General features: G+C 49.7%; 1 long non-coding RNA gene across 1 annotated transcript; it reads right to left on the minus strand.

Annotated features, from left to right (window-relative positions):
• Positions 1-8,496: 8,496 nt before the first annotated feature.
• LOC140915796 (uncharacterized) lies at positions 8,497-16,207 on the minus strand. The gene is made up of 2 exons (XR_012160286.1): positions 15,778-16,207; positions 8,497-9,174 (listed from the first exon to the last, which is right to left on the minus strand). It is a non-coding gene; the product is annotated as an uncharacterized lncRNA (long non-coding RNA).
• Between the last annotated feature and the right edge of the window lie 204 nt (positions 16,208-16,411).

Raw genomic sequence — 16,411 nt, forward strand, 5'->3', positions numbered from 1 at the left:
CGGGCAGATACTGGAAGGGGGTTGGGGGGGGGTGGATTTTGAGAGAAGGTGGAGAATATGATATGGAAGTGCAGGCGCGGGAGGAAAGTCAGTTACTATTGGCATCCCATTGCAGTTCTTGTAAAGGTTGTGAATGGCAATGGCAATGTCCCAGCAGTGACGGTAAATTCCCTTTCTAATCCTATCGGGGAAGACACTGCAGCTGGGACGATGGTCGGTCTGCTCAGCGTCATAGACCAGGGCTCCGAAGACAACGGGAAGATCAGCGGCCACATTCTGCAGAACGTACCGTTTCAGCTGCTGTCCCTGCGGAAAACACATTCTCCTTGGTGACCAGCGGCGTCTTGGGCAGAGGGGCGGCCACCTACAACATCACTCTAGTTGCCTGTGATTGCGGCTCCCCTCCCCTATGCCCTATATAGCAGGGGAACCCTCCCAGTGCGCATTTCTGATGTAAGTTACATCACAAGGGGTGGCAGTCACCCCTTCCCCAGGCCAGAAGCCTGAGCCTCAGACTCTTTGGTGTCCCGCCTTGATCCAGGGCCTGGGCTAATTGACTGTTTGTTCCCCTGCCAGCCTGAGCACAGGCCTGGGCCCCCAGCTACAAGTGGAGACTGCTTCGTTCCCCACGGTGGCTGAAGTATCATTAACGTAGTGAGGCAGAGTGGCCTCCTGAGGACCCAGAGTGGGAGTGTCCCCGATTGAGCCACTACAATACATATAGTAATTGTAAAGTTCTTCTTTTAGGCTTGTAGCTGTGATGGAATAAACTGCTGTCTTAAGTCAAGTCTCTGGCTGCTTCCAAATCATTGAAAGGTCCTCAGTCCATGGGTTAGAATGCGCCCATTAGTATAGTCCGGAGGCTTGGGCAGGATAGAGGCTGGAACAGGATAGAGGCAAAATGGAGGGGTTTCCAGGGCCATTTATATCCTCTGCCATGTGGAGGGAAACCCATTGCTTCAAACAAAAACCTCAGCCCAGCTAGTAGAGAATCACAGGTGACCAGATAGTGTTTGGAGTCACATGGGCAAGTCACATGTTCATGCCCAGTTTCGCTCAGTCATTGCAGGAGGCCACTTTTACGTATTTTCCAGATAGCACATTTGCAGGACAGTCCACTCAATGTACAGGGGTGTCTACTATGGTCCGTTGTGAGTTAAGTGTCCTTTTGACGGGCCACTCAATTTGAATAGTCCCTCCAAGATGCGCTGACTAACTACTTCATGAGCATTACCGCAGGAGCAAACATTTGAAATCCAGGTATAGAGCCAATGTTCATCATTTCAAATACAAAAGTAATACATGATTACAGATAGCATAATCACAATCTGTGACTCATAACCTTTTCATAGACATCTTACATGCCACATTTTACACAAGCTGTGTTGCAAATATATAACTGTGGTTGCAACAATGTTCTACATGATCATATTTTAATCAGGTAAGGTCACACATGTGTTCTATATATAAATCTACAGTATTTACAGCTATATAATCTCTCTCCATGTATCGCAGATAGTCAGATCTACCACTCTAGGGGTATCTATCATTGCAGTGTGACCTTGAACATCAGTACCCCTCAGTCCCTCCTAGTCTCTCCCTGTAGCAAATAATTGTTTAGTTTTAAGTGGGCTGTAATACTTTGGTCTAATTTTGGCTGTTGTGTTTAGTGTGTGGGTGCTGGGTGGTGCTGGTGGCCTGTGATACACAGGAGGTCACACTAGAAGACCTGGTTGCCCCCTCTGGCGTTTGACTCTGTGATTCTTTGCTTTTTGAATATTGCTAGTAGATGGATGAAATTAAAATCAAATGCTAACTGATCATTTTTAAAAACTATTGCCTTTTTGATAGAATTCGCTGTAATAATCCATTTCGACTCAAGCTGTCGCTGCTGTCCATCACTATCATACAGCTTTCCCTACGCAGACCACTCTTCTAGTAAAGGCAAACACGGAAGGGATTTTTCCTGTGGGAACGGATGACAAAGGGAAAAACAAGGAAAAGACTCGATGTTCGCAATTGAGTTATACAAAAGCATTCCACTGAAATCTGAAATAGTCTTGTTCTTCGGCAGAAGATACTGAACAAGGCTTTATTTGTGGAGAGGTTGACACTATGAAGGGGATAAATGAAAGCAGATATCGGGTTCGGAAATAGCCCTTCTTTCCTTTCTTTCTAACCTATTCTGCTTTTGTTCTGCAATCGCTGGATGGGATGCTATTCGGTACTGTAGATGCTATTCGGTTCCCGCGAATTAGAGCCTGGTACCTTTATTATAGGGAATATTGCCGATGAGCTGGGGCTGGGTATCAAACATGTCTCCTCGCCGCGGCGGACTGTGTTTTGTGCAGGGAACTGAACGAAAGCTTGGAGAAGTGAATTTGCAGAACGGGGCCCTTCTTGTCAGTGAGACGATGGACAGAGGAGAGCTATGTGGGCGAACAGGAAGCTGTCAGATGAAATTTGAGCTTGTCATTGAAAATCCTCTCTCCTACACTATTGTCGACTGGCAGTCCTGGTTCCAAATGACAGCTCGAGCAGATTTCTCCAGAGTGGAGAAGTATCGCTCCCAGGAGCTGAATCAGCAATGCCTGGCACGGTGTTCCCACCAGTCGGCTCTCACGATCCGGATGTTGGGAATACTTCTTTGGCCCCTTACAAACTTACGAGAAGTGAGCATTTGCTTTAAAAGTACATACGTGTCGTGAATGGAATAGAATCCCAATGTTAGTGTTACAAAAGTCACTGCAGGGAGAACAAGAGCCGATCCAAAATATCACTGTAAAAGCGAAAGACAACGGGATTTCCCAAAGATACGTCTGCATCGGTGTGCTGGATTCCAACGCTGCCGGTCCCGTGCTTGGTTAAAAGAGCTACGCTGCCAGACTAGCGGAGGATGTGGTCAAAGACGTATTGACTATTCAGCTGAATGCTACTGATGTATTGGAATGGAAGAAAAGAGTACACTTTGGGCACTAACTCTGCACCTGAAGTGCAGAGACTATTTTCTACTGAGCGTGATACCGGGCAGATACTGGAAGGGGGTTGGGGGGGGTGGATTTTGAGAGAAGGTGGAGAATATGATATGGAAGTGCAGGCGCGGGAGGAAAGTCAGTTACTATTGGCATCCCATTGCAGTTCTTGTAAAGGTTGTGAATGGCAATGGCAATGTCCCAGCAGTGACGGTAAATTCCCTTTCTAATCCTATCGGGGAAGACACTGCAGCTGGGACGATGGTCGGTCTGCTCAGCGTCATAGACCGGGGCTCCGAAGACAACGGGAAGATCAGCGGCCACATTCTGCAGAACGTACCGTTTCAGCTGCTGTCCCTGCGGAAAACACATTCTCCTTGGTGACCAGCGGCGTCTTGGGCAGAGGGGCGGCCACCTACAACATCACTCTAGTTGCCTGTGATTGCGGCTCCCCTCCCCTATGCCCTATATAGCAGGGGAACCCTCCCAGTGCGCATTTCTGATGTAAGTTACATCACAAGGGGTGGCAGTCACCCCTTCCCCAGGCCAGAAGCCTGAGCCTCAGACTCTTTGGTGTCCCGCCTTGATCCAGGGCCTGGGCTAATTGACTGTTTGTTCCCCTGCCAGCCTGAGCACAGGCCTGGGCCCCCAGCTACAAGTGGAGACTGCTTCGTTCCCCACGGTGGCTGAAGTATCATTAACGTAGTGAGGCAGAGTGGCCTCCTGAGGACCCAGAGTGGGAGTGTCCCCGATTGAGCCACTACAATACATATAGTAATTGTAAAGTTCTTCTTTTAGGCTTGTAGCTGTGATGGAATAAACTGCTGTCTTAAGTCAAGTCTCTGGCTGCTTCCAAATCATTGAAAGGTCCTCAGTCCATGGGTTAGAATGCGCCCATTAGTATAGTCCGGAGGCTTGGGCAGGATAGAGGCTGGAACAGGATAGAGGCAAAATGGAGGGGTTTCCAGGGCCATTTATATCCTCTGCCATGTGGAGGGAAACCCATTGCTTCAAACAAAAACCTCAGCCCAGCTAGTAGAGAATCACAGGTGACCAGATAGTGTTTGGAGTCACATGGGCAAGTCACATGTTCATGCCCAGTTTCGCTCAGTCATTGCAGGAGGCCACTTTTACGTATTTTCCAGATAGCACATTTGCAGGACAGTCCACTCAATGTACAGGGGTGTCTACTATGGTCCGTTGTGAGTTAAGTGTCCTTTTGACGGGCCACTCAATTTGAATAGTCCCTCCAAGATGCGCTGACTAACTACTTCATGAGCATTACCGCAGGAGCAAACATTTGAAATCCAGGTATAGAGCCAATGTTCATCATTTCAAATACAAAAGTAATACATGATTACAGATAGCATAATCACAATCTGTGACTCATAACCTTTTCATAGACATCTTACATGCCACATTTTACACAAGCTGTGTTGCAAATATATAACTGTGGTTGCAACAATGTTCTACATGATCATATTTTAATCAGGTAAGGTCACACATGTGTTCTATATATAAATCTACAGTATTTACAGCTATATAATCTCTCTCCATGTATCGCAGATAGTCAGATCTACCACTCTAGGGGTATCTATCATTGCAGTGTGACCTTGAACATCAGTACCCCTCAGTCCCTCCTAGTCTCTCCCTGTAGCAAATAATTGTTTAGTTTTAAGTGGGCTGTAATACTTTGGTCTAATTTTGGCTGTTGTGTTTAGTGTGTGGGTGCTGGGTGGTGCTGGTGGCCTGTGATACACAGGAGGTCACACTAGAAGACCTGGTTGCCCCCTCTGGCGTTTGACTCTGTGATTCTTTGCTTTTTGAATATTGCTAGTAGATGGATGAAATTAAAATCAAATGCTAACTGATCATTTTTAAAAACTATTGCCTTTTTGATAGAATTCGCTGTAATAATCCATTTCGACTCAAGCTGTCGCTGCTGTCCATCACTATCATACAGCTTTCCCTACGCAGACCACTCTTCTAGTAAAGGCAAACACGGAAGGGATTTTTCCTGTGGGAACGGATGACAAAGGGAAAAACAAGGAAAAGACTCGATGTTCGCAATTGAGTTATACAAAAGCATTCCACTGAAATCTGAAATAGTCTTGTTCTTCGGCAGAAGATACTGAACAAGGCTTTATTTGTGGAGAGGTTGACACTATGAAGGGGATAAATGAAAGCAGATATCGGGTTCGGAAATAGCCCTTCTTTCCTTTCTTTCTAACCTATTCTGCTTTTGTTCTGCAATCGCTGGATGGGATGCTATTCGGTACTGTAGATGCTATTCGGTTCCCGCGAATTAGAGCCTGGTACCTTTATTATAGGGAATATTGCCGATGAGCTGGGGCTGGGTATCAAACATGTCTCCTCGCCGCGGCGGACTGTGTTTTGTGCAGGGAACTGAACGAAAGCTTGGAGAAGTGAATTTGCAGAACGGGGCCCTTCTTGTCAGTGAGACGATGGACAGAGGAGAGCTATGTGGGCGAACAGGAAGCTGTCAGATGAAATTTGAGCTTGTCATTGAAAATCCTCTCTCCTACACTATTGTCGACTGGCAGTCCTGGTTCCAAATGACAGCTCGAGCAGATTTCTCCAGAGTGGAGAAGTATCGCTCCCAGGAGCTGAATCAGCAATGCCTGGCACGGTGTTCCCACCAGTCGGCTCTCACGATCCGGATGTTGGGAATACTTCTTTGGCCCCTTACAAACTTACGAGAAGTGAGCATTTGCTTTAAAAGTACATACGTGTCGTGAATGGAATAGAATCCCAATGTTAGTGTTACAAAAGTCACTGCAGGGAGAACAAGAGCCGATCCAAAATATCACTGTAAAAGCGAAAGACAACGGGATTTCCCAAAGATACGTCTGCATCGGTGTGCTGGATTCCAACGCTGCCGGTCCCGTGCTTGGTTAAAAGAGCTACGCTGCCAGACTAGCGGAGGATGTGGTCAAAGACGTATTGACTATTCAGCTGAATGCTACTGATGTATTGGAATGGAAGAAAAGAGTACACTTTGGGCACTAACTCTGCACCTGAAGTGCAGAGACTATTTTCTACTGAGCGTGATACCGGGCAGATACTGGAAGGGGGTTGGGGGGGGGTGGATTTTGAGAGAAGGTGGAGAATATGATATGGAAGTGCAGGCGCGGGAGGAAAGTCAGTTACTATTGGCATCCCATTGCAGTTCTTGTAAAGGTTGTGAATGGCAATGGCAATGTCCCAGCAGTGACGGTAAATTCCCTTTCTAATCCTATCGGGGAAGACACTGCAGCTGGGACGATGGTCGCTCTGCTCAGTGTCATAGACCGGGGCTCCGAAGACAACGGGAAGATCAGCGGCCACATTCTGCAGAACGTACCGTTTCAGCTGCTGTCCCTGCAGAAACCACATTCTCCTTGGTGACCAGCGGCGTCTTGGGCAGAGCTGTGGCCGCCGCCTACAAGGTCACTATAGTCGCCCGGGATTGCCGCTCCCCTCCTCTGCCTCTCAGGGAATCCCTCCGAGTGAGAATTTCCTATGTAAATGACAAGGCCCCCTGCTTCGAATCGGCCTCTTACACTGTCTGTGTGCGAGCGAATCACTCTGAGTCTGGCCGCCTCCATTTTCGCGGTGGCCGGCGTGTGGACCCTGATGGCTGAAAATGGCCGATTGTCCTACGCCATCTTGAGCGGCGAGGCGCTGGGGGACCGCTGGTTTCCATCAGCTCCCGGGGCGGGGATATTTAGGCGCTGGGCACCTGGGCCTGCGGGCGAACGAAGAACTTCAGTGTCCATGTCCCGGCGGCGCACCCTGGGGTCCCCTCCCTGAGCGGCACAGCCTCTGTGCACATCTTCATTCTCCACGAGGATAACAACGTTTGTTGCCTGCTGCCAGCTGGGGAGCCGCGGGTGTTGCGGGAAAGTGCCCCGCGCTGCGAGCTGCGGGCACTTGGCTCACAGGCTGCGGGTTTCTGACGGCGATCTGGGCTGTCACACGTGGCTCTCCTTCCAGCGGGCCGCTGACCGCAGCCTGTTCCGGGTGGGGCTGCACATGGGGACTCAGAACGCTGCGGCTGGGGAGCAAGGCCGGTGACTGTGGTGAAAGATCAGGGCGACCCAGTGCTTTCTTTCTACAGCCATAACCGTCACCCTGAACTGATCGAGCAGCTCACCGAGGGTTTGTCTTATATGACACTGTGACTGATAGTCACCCTGGGGTGCATTTCCTTTATTTTCTTATTCAAACGTATAGTCCTGATTTCCAGCCACTGCCGGAGTACAGGGGACTAGCCCGGGATCCCTTTGCTCCTGCGAGGGCTCCGGGAAAAGGGATGAGAATGGCTCCTTCTGTGGCACTTCTAAGTGTCAGGCGGCTTATCTCGGCTGCTGTCCAAGAGTGACCTGATTTTGGTGAAACCCTTGAATCCCATCAGGATTTCTAACGGGTGGAAATTCTCATGCAAAAACCTTAGAGGGGATGGACCTAGCGAGATGGTAAAGCAACTTTTCCCTAGGGTGAGTCATTGCAGGCTCGTTACTTCTCTTCATATGTTCTTGGAGGATCGTATCATAGTCTGAATGTTGGATTTGTGCAGAGTTGTTTTCATTTATGCTTCCTGCTTTTCCTCTGGGTCCATTTTCTCTCGGGTATGTGGTTCATCTTAGTCTGACTATCTGATGACTATTATAGGGGGAAAAAGAAACGGTTATATATTTGGAACGAACAACTTTTACGAACAACTTTCTGCTGACTGATGCTTTCGCTGGTGCTACGCGGTATCTTTACCTTCCCATTGACTTTCAGTTGTGGCAGACAGCATAGTTCCATGTTGGCACTCAGTGTATGTAAGGATACCGGGGGGAGATGGTTCCAGGTATGACAAAACCCAAGGAGTCTGGTGGACCATAGTGCTTTTCTCTCATGTCTGGTTGACCAGAAGATGGTGATTTTTCACTCTCAGATATGGACCTCACCCCACTTACCCATGGGTTTATCACATGGATTATTGTCATTCATGCTCCTTGAGCTTCCCTTCCTGAGGCTCTGGATTTTTTTTTTTATGTAGCGTTCAACTGCTCAGCTTTTGAGTGAGGTGGGATGGTATTTGCACATGAACTCCATTCTTTCCACTGGCTACCACTTCTGGGTGCAATTCAAAATACATTTTAATGCCAGCCGTAGCCTGCAAGGGAACCCAGTTATTTAAGAGCAGCGCCTTTCTTAAGCTCTGTAAGGGCAGCTGAGATGCGCTGTGGCATATCCACTATCAGAGGCTGGAACTCTGCTTCCCAGAGACAGCAGGGTTGTCCTTGTCTCAGGTTTTTTAACTTTCTCTCCTTGACTGTGATCTGTGTGTAACCCTTCTGCCCGTCAGAGTTGGCAGCAACAAGGGCCGGGTTCAATATCTAGGGGTTCCATTCCAATAACACAATGCAAACTGGCTCGAGCCCCCACCCAGTGACCTGGGACAAATATATACCACCCCCGCTGGGCGCCTCCAAGAGGCAATACTTCCCCTCTCGCAAGCACATAGTCTGAGTGTAGCAAAAGTCTTTTAATAACAGAGAGAAACAATGTGGCATTATGTTGGGGAAACACCACCAACCGGATTCATAACACAACCCATGAGCAAAAACAACCCACCCCAGGCAAATTGGGGCATGCCCTTTTCCCTTTGGTTCTTGAGTCCAGCAACCCCAAAAGTCCAATGCCCCAAAAGTCTCTGTCCCTGGTCAGGGCAGCCCCAGAGTTCGAAAGTTTATCGGCGGAGCTTTACCTCCCAACCTGGGTGGAAATGGGACGGGGGTAAGAGGCACCTTACGTGATCTGAAGCTGACCGCCCCATAGCTCCATAGCGGCGCTCCGCTCCGCTCCGCCAGCCGCCCCACAAAACTCCTTCGCGCAGCTGCACTCCGCTCCACCAGCCGCCCCACGAACTCCTTCACTCAGCTGCGCTCCGCTCCGCCAGCCGCCCCACGAACTCCTTCGCTCAGCTCCACGGCCCACAAGCAGCTCCTGCCATCCACACACTGCTCCGTGTCGAACTGCTTCGCCAGCCGGCCCGCAAACTGCTCCACAATATATCTTCAGGCTCCCCCACTACTTAACACAACACTCAGTGATTTCAGCGCTTAGGTGAATTCAGCTTATAATAGGGGAGCCCCAGTGCTGGTGCACTGTCAGCCCAAAGTGAGCTCAGCAGCCTGTAACTAGACTTCTAATGAAATCAAAATTAGCTCTGATATTCCACAGTGGAGAGAGGAGGAAGTGCAATTAGCATGTAAGGCCCTCACCAAGGGGCCCATGCCACCAAGTATTAATACTTGTCCCCAGCCTCTCTCCATTCACACAGTTTTGGAACCCATGACCCTTGCCTAGCGAGTGCTACTTAGATGATGGTGAATCCCTCCATCGTAACAAAAGGCCACGTACAGTTCCAAGCACAGTTCCCATAATCAGGGTAATAACAATTTATTCTTCCTGCCCCAATAACAGAGACACTGGGGATCCCACAGCAGCCAAAGTGACCATTTGGGCAGCTATGGTCTCATTCTAGGCGTGGTGGGTGTGCCTATGCAAATGAGATCGGCCCCTGAAATTCTTTTCCACAACTTGCCACACCTCACCACCAGATGTCAGGGTGGAGCTCATCCTGACACTGCTTACATCCTCCCCCCAGCCGAGACTTTGTCGTCCCGACAAATCACACTCCCTTTATACCAACTCATTGGTTTCCTCCAAAGGGCCTCAGGAAGCCCACTTTAGCTTCCACAAGCCTGTGTGCTAAATGTATTGGCTCCTCACTAGTCACCCCAGGTGCATCATAAGTTAACCGTTTCACTGGTCTTATCACCCTGTCTCGTCTATTGAGAATCTCTGTTGCCGAAGTAAGGGGAACATCCTCTTGAGTGACGGATGGAGAGGCTTCCCTGGAGGGTCCCTCGGCTACTGGCGTAGGCCCCTGCACTCCTAGTTCTAACGCTGGAGGGTCCAAGGTGCCCAGGACATCCTCTACCTGTCTGTCCCCATTGTCCAATAAGCTGTGTGTGTCATCACAGGGGGGTCTCATCAGCAGCACCGGGGTATCAGAAAGGGGCCTAAATAGTTCCGCCATTGGGTTTAGGGCGGAAGAGGGAAAACTCTCGTTTGGTTCAGCTGATCGAGACTGAAATCTTGTCTCCATCCCAGGATACACCAGGGTTGTGTCTTCCTCCTCAGACTCACTCTCAGATGTGCAGAATAGGGGTAAGTTAGCTGCAGGGGGCCCACTGTCTATGTTGGATGGCGGCTTTGGTCTAGCACCTCTGTTCTGCCCGGCGGCCCTGCCGTGGCCCATCTCACAAGGGGTGCTTACCAATTCCCCCACAGGGAGCAAAAGGTTTCTATGCACCGTCTTTATTTGCCCTGGACCGTCTTCAGGTTTGATCTTGTAGACCGGCAGATCTCCCAGCTTTTCCATCACCAGGTAAGGTATTGCCTTCCATCTGTCAGCTATCTTGTGTTTGCCAGCAATACCCAAATTTCGCAGCAGGACTCTGTCCCCCGGCTGGAGCTCCTGCGAACGCACTCTAGCATCATATCGATGTTTGTTGCGGTCTGCGTTCTTCCGAGCCGCAGCGGTAGCTAAGCGATAAGCATCCCGCAGCTTTTCTTTTAGTCGGGATACATATTGCTGATGAGTTTCATAGCTATCTCCATCCTCTGATACACCAAAGCACAAGTCTATGGGTAATCTTGGTTCTCGCCCAAACATCAAGAGATATGGGGTGACTCCCGTAGCATCGTTCTTTGTGGCATTGTAGGCATGCACCAGAAATGCGACATGCTGGCTCCAGGTTGCCTTCTGCTCTGGTCGCAAAGTTCCCAACATATCTAATAGGGTTCGATTGAACCTCTCTGGCTGAGGATCACCTTGGGGGTGATAAGGCGTTGTCCTAGACTTTTTAATTCCTGCTATCTTCAGCACCTCCTTCAGAAGGTGACTCTCAAAATCCCGCCCCTGATCAGAGTGTATCCGAGCCGGGAATCCATAGACTGAGAAATATTTGTCCCACAATACTCGAGCAACGGTGGTGGCCCTCTGATCACGTGTGGGATATGCTTGTGCATACCGTGTAAAATGGTCAGTCACTACTAGAATGTTTCCAACATTCCTCTTGTCTACCTCTACAGACAAGAAATCAATGCATACCAACTCCAAAGGTTTGTTGCTGGTGATGTTCTTGAGATATGCAGCCCTCGTGGGCAGAGTTTTCCTTTGAACACATCGAGCGCAAGTCTCACATTTCCTGCGAACATCTTCAGCCATTCGGGGCCAATAGAACCTACTACGAATAAGTTCCAGGGTCCTCTCCATCCCTAAATGCCCAAAGTCATCATGCAGGGCCCTCATGGCCAGGGCTCTGTACTTTTTTGGCAGTACTAGTTGTGCTCGTTGTTTTTGTAAAGGGTCAGTGGTCATTCGGTGTAGCACTCCCTGAATCAGTTTTAGTTTGGTCCATTCTCTCAATAGTAGTTTACCCTCCGGGTTAGGTGGGACAACCGCAGTTGGGCTTCGCCCCTCCCTTTTGGCAAGTAGTGTATCACGAATGTCAATATCTTGCCGCTGGGCTTCTTGCCAGTCAGCCGCATTGAGCATGGGCAAAGGAGATTGGTCTAATGCAATATAGTTCACCGAAGCAGAAGGCATGCATTCAGGGGGCAGGCCCAAAGCTTCTGCAACACATCCCTGAAAGTCTTCACGGGCCTCTGGCTCTCGGCGACTCACACTGCAAATAGCTCTCACTCCATCTGTGGGTATCACAGCAACTTCTGGAGCCTGCGGACGCCTGGACAATGCATCTGCATCTACATTGCTTCTCCCTGATCGGTACTGAATGCTGAACTCATAGCTAGCCAAGGCGGCCACCCATCTCTGCCCTGTAGCATCCAGCTTAGCACTTGTTAACACATAAGTCAGTGGATTGTTGTCTGTCCACACCTGGAACTGAGCACCATACAAGTAGTCTCGAAATTTCTCAGTGATGGCCCATTTCAAGGCCAAAAACTCCAGCTTGTGGGTGGGATAGCGAGTTTCACTATCAGACAATCCTCGGCTGGCAAAGGCTACAGGTTTACATTTGCCTTCCACTTCCTGGTACAGGACTGCTCCCAGACCCTCCAAACTGGCATCAGTATGCAGGATAAATGGTTTGCTTGGGTCAGCAAAAACTAGGACTGGAGCATGAGTTAGGCAAGTAATGATTTCTTGAAAAGCCCTTTCACATCTCTCATCCCACCGTGGCCCAAATGGTGCAAAGGGGCCATTGTGTCTCTGCACAGGAGGCTTTGGGGACCTCCCCTTATTCTTGGACTTAGATTTGTTCTTGCTGGACTGATGTCCCCTGGTAAGATCATTCAGAGGCTTTACAATCGTAGCATAGTTTTTCACAAATCTGCGGTAGTAGCCACTAAATCCAAGGAAGGTCTTGAGTTCTCTGTAGTTACTTGGACGTGGCCATGTAGTGAGTGCTTCTATTTTATCAGGATCAGTACTCACACCTTCTTGGGACACAATGTGACCCACGTACTTCACTGAGGTTCTGCAGAACTGGCATTTGTCAATTGAAAGCTTCAGACCATAATCCTCCAACCTATCAAGCACTTTAAGAAGTCTTTCTTCATGCTCCTCTAAGGTTCTTCCAAACACAATCAGGTCATCCAAATAAACTAACACTTGCAGTAAATTCATGTCTCCCACAACTTTCTCCATGAGACGTTGAAAGGTGGCAGGTGCTCCAGAAATCCCTTGGGGCATGCGTTCGAACTGATAAAACCCTAATGGGCAGATGAAGGCTGTCTTCTCCTTATCTTCTTCTCCCAGAGGGATCTGGTAGTATCCACTTCGAAGATCCAACACAGAGAACCACTGGCTTCCCAGCAAACAGTCTAAGGCGTCTTGCACTCGAGGCATAGTGTACTGGTCGACCACCGTACGGCTGTTTAGGGTGCGGTAGTCAATACACATCCGGATTTTCCCATTCTTTTTGCGGACTACCACGATGGGTGAGGCGTATGGGCTGCGGGACTCTGTAATGATGCCATTCGCAGCCAGCTCCTGAAGATGATGTCGCACATCTTCCATCTCAGAGAGAGCAATCTTCCTAGATCTCTCCCTGAAAGGTCGAGAGTCATGTAGTCTGATATTGTGCTCTACTCCTTTTGCACATCCCACATCCCACTCATGCAGTGAGAACACCTTGGATCTTTCACAAAGTTTCTTCCTCAGGCGATCTTTCCAGTCCTCGGACACTGGTGAATCTCCAAAGTCAAACTTTGCTGGGTCTATTGCCGGAACTGGAGTTTCATACTGGGGTTTTACAATCGACTCAGGCTCAAAGAGGTCTGCTATCTTTTGTCCTTGCTTCACAAAAATATCACGACTCGTTTCATTAGCAATCAGTATAGTCACCCTTTCCTGGGCTTCAGCAGGTAGGGTTATGACTCCACTGGGGACCAGCACTCCTTCAGGGAGCTCTCCTCCCATCGGCTGCTCTATCATTGCTAACGTCCCTTTACTGCCTTTCAGACAGGTACTCATGACAAGCACTTCTTGCTCCGTCCTTGCAGGCACTACTAAGGGGGTTGTGCCCGCGTACTTCAGTGCCCCAAGCGGTAGCTCAGATGTGTCCCTTTTAGCGCTCTCAATTTTCCTATAGGCTTCAGCACAAAGCGTATGGATCATCAGGGTATTCAGGTACTGGTCCCCAGCCCGCCTTCTGCAGTAATCTGCGAGTACCTTGAAGAGACTGGAGTTGGTCCCTATCAGCACAGACACATCAGAAGTCCCTTTAGGGTCAGGGCATATTAAGGCAGCTGTGTCTACCTCTTCTCTCACCCCAGCAACCTCCTCTGGGAATTCCAGGTGCACTATGACATACCCTTGATAGGGGTATTCATCCATGCTGAGGCCACATAGGCCAAGGCCAGTCAGTGGCTGTATAGGCAGGTGCCTAAGCATCTGTTGGTAGAATGACTGAAATATAATAGTCACTTGAGATCCAGTGTCAAGCACTGCTTTACACTCCACCCCTTCGATCCTCACCATGACCTCTGCTCGAGGCCCTATCAGTCCTGCAGGGATCCCAGCTGGACAGTCTTTTCTGGGGGAATCTTCAAATCCTGCAGACCTGGGGGGTCCCCGTCCCCAGACCCTCTGGCAGCTACCGGATCTCTCCCAACTGATCCTCAGCTTTCCATACACTAAGGAGGGGTTTTCTTCATTACGGCACTTGGCAGCACTGTGTCCATCCTGACCACATCGGTAGCAGAAGAATTGACCTTTCCCCCTTCGCCTGGGGGGGATGGTGGCTCTAAGTGCGGGCTTCTCAATCGCCACAGTTTGAGGCTTCTTATTCCTAGAAGTCTTAACTCGGTCAACGGTACTTTGCAGCTCAGCTATCCATTCCGTCAGGACCTGTATTTGTTGGGCAAGTTCCTCTCTGGTGCTCACCATCAGTACACTGGCCATTTGCAGTGGTGTTGTGCTGGCTGGCTCCGATGTTTGGGCTTCCCAAAACTCACTGGCAGCCTGCCTTTCTTCCTCCTCTCGGACCTCTTTTATCAGCTGGGAGTAACTTGGGGGATGTTCCCGTCGTTCTCTTAGCCGGAGATGAAGTAGAATCGGGTTCTGATACTGAGTTCCTCTTACAATTTGAGCCAGTCTGGTCTGATCCATCTGCTCAGCAGTCACTGCTCCCCTCATGACAGCTCTCTGAAGCAGTCTCTCCAGTCTCTGTATGTAGGCTGAAGCCTTCTCGCCCTTTTGTTGTCGGGAATTAAGGAACTTACAGTAGCTGTCTTCAGGGCCCTCTACGCTCCCAAAGTTGTGTTCAAGGGCCTCTAGGCAGTCCTTCACACTGACCCCAGGGTCAATGAGCTTCAGGGTGCGAATCACATCTAATGCTGGGCCGCCAAGGCTCTCTATAAGGCATCTTCGCTTTTCTGCATCTGGTACGGCCCACTCTTGCAGCATTTCAGTGGTATGCTCTAACCAGGGTTCAAACTCCTCCTCCCCAGCAAATAATCTTAACTTACGACAAGAGTCTGACTCAGCATGGGGCAGCACAACCTTTTCCAATATTTGCCCCAGAGCTTTTGTCCAATCATCAGCCGAGGCTGCAGCCTCTGAGCTAGAAGCTGCTGACCCAGGGCCCAACAAACCTGACATATTAGCCATTATACAAACAGTAATTTCCTCAAAATATAAGCACAAACAAAAAAAATATATAAATTGTTTCCCAATGTAGTGGATCACTCAACAGGTGCTTGCGAGGGGTACTGACCCAGGCGATCCCGGACGAGCCCCCAAAAATGTAACCCTTCTGCCCGTCAGAGTTGGCAGCAACAAGGGCCGGGTTCAATATCTAGGGGTTCCATTCCAATAACACAATGCAAACTGGCTCGAGCCCCCACCCAGTGACCTGGGACAAATATATACCACCCCCGCTGGGCGCCTCCAAGAGGCAATACTTCCCCTCTCGCAAGCACATAGTCTGAGTGTAGCAAAAGTCTTTTAATAACAGAGAGAAACAATGTGGCATTATGTTGGGGAAACACCACCAACCGGATTCATAACACAACCCATGAGCAAAAACAACCCACCCCAGGCAAATTGGGGCATGCCCTTTTCCCTTTGGTTCTTGAGTCCAGCAACCCCAAAAGTCCAATGCCCCAAAAGTCTCTGTCCCTGGTCAGGGCAGCCCCAGAGTTCGAAAGTTTATCGGCGGAGCTTTACCTCCCAACCTGGGTGGAAATGGGACGGGGGTAAGAGGCACCTTACGTGATCTGAAGCTGACCGCCCCATAGCTCCATAGCGGCGCTCCGCTCCGCTCCGCCAGCCGCCCCACAAAACTCCTTCGCGCAGCTGCACTCCGCTCCACCAGCCGCCCCACGAACTCCTTCACTCAGCTGCGCTCCGCTCCGCCAGCCGCCCCACGAACTCCTTCGCTCAGCTCCACGGCCCACAAGCAGCTCCTGCCATCCACACACTGCTCCGTGTCGAACTGCTTCGCCAGCCGGCCCGCAAACTGCTCCACAATATATCTTCAGGCTCCCCCACTACTTAACACAACACTCAGTGATTTCAGCGCTTAGGTGAATTCAGCTTATAATAGGGGAGCCCCAGTGCTGGTGCACTGTCAGCCCAAAGTGAGCTCAGCAGCCTGTAACTAGACTTCTAATGAAATCAAAATTAGCTCTGATATTCCACAGTGGAGAGAGAAGGAAGTGCAATTAGCATGTAAGGCCCTCACCAAGGGGCCCATGCCACCAAGTATTAATACTTGTCCCCAGCCTCTCTCCATTCACACAGTTTTGGAACCCATGACCCTTGCCTAGCGAGTGCTACTTAGATGATGGTGAATCCCTCCATCGTAACAAAAGGCCACGTACAGTTCCAAGCACAGTTCCCATAA

Source organism: Lepidochelys kempii, chromosome 8, assembly GCF_965140265.1.
Source record: "Lepidochelys kempii isolate rLepKem1 chromosome 8, rLepKem1.hap2, whole genome shotgun sequence".
Lineage (NCBI taxonomy): Eukaryota > Metazoa > Chordata > Testudines > Cheloniidae > Lepidochelys > Lepidochelys kempii.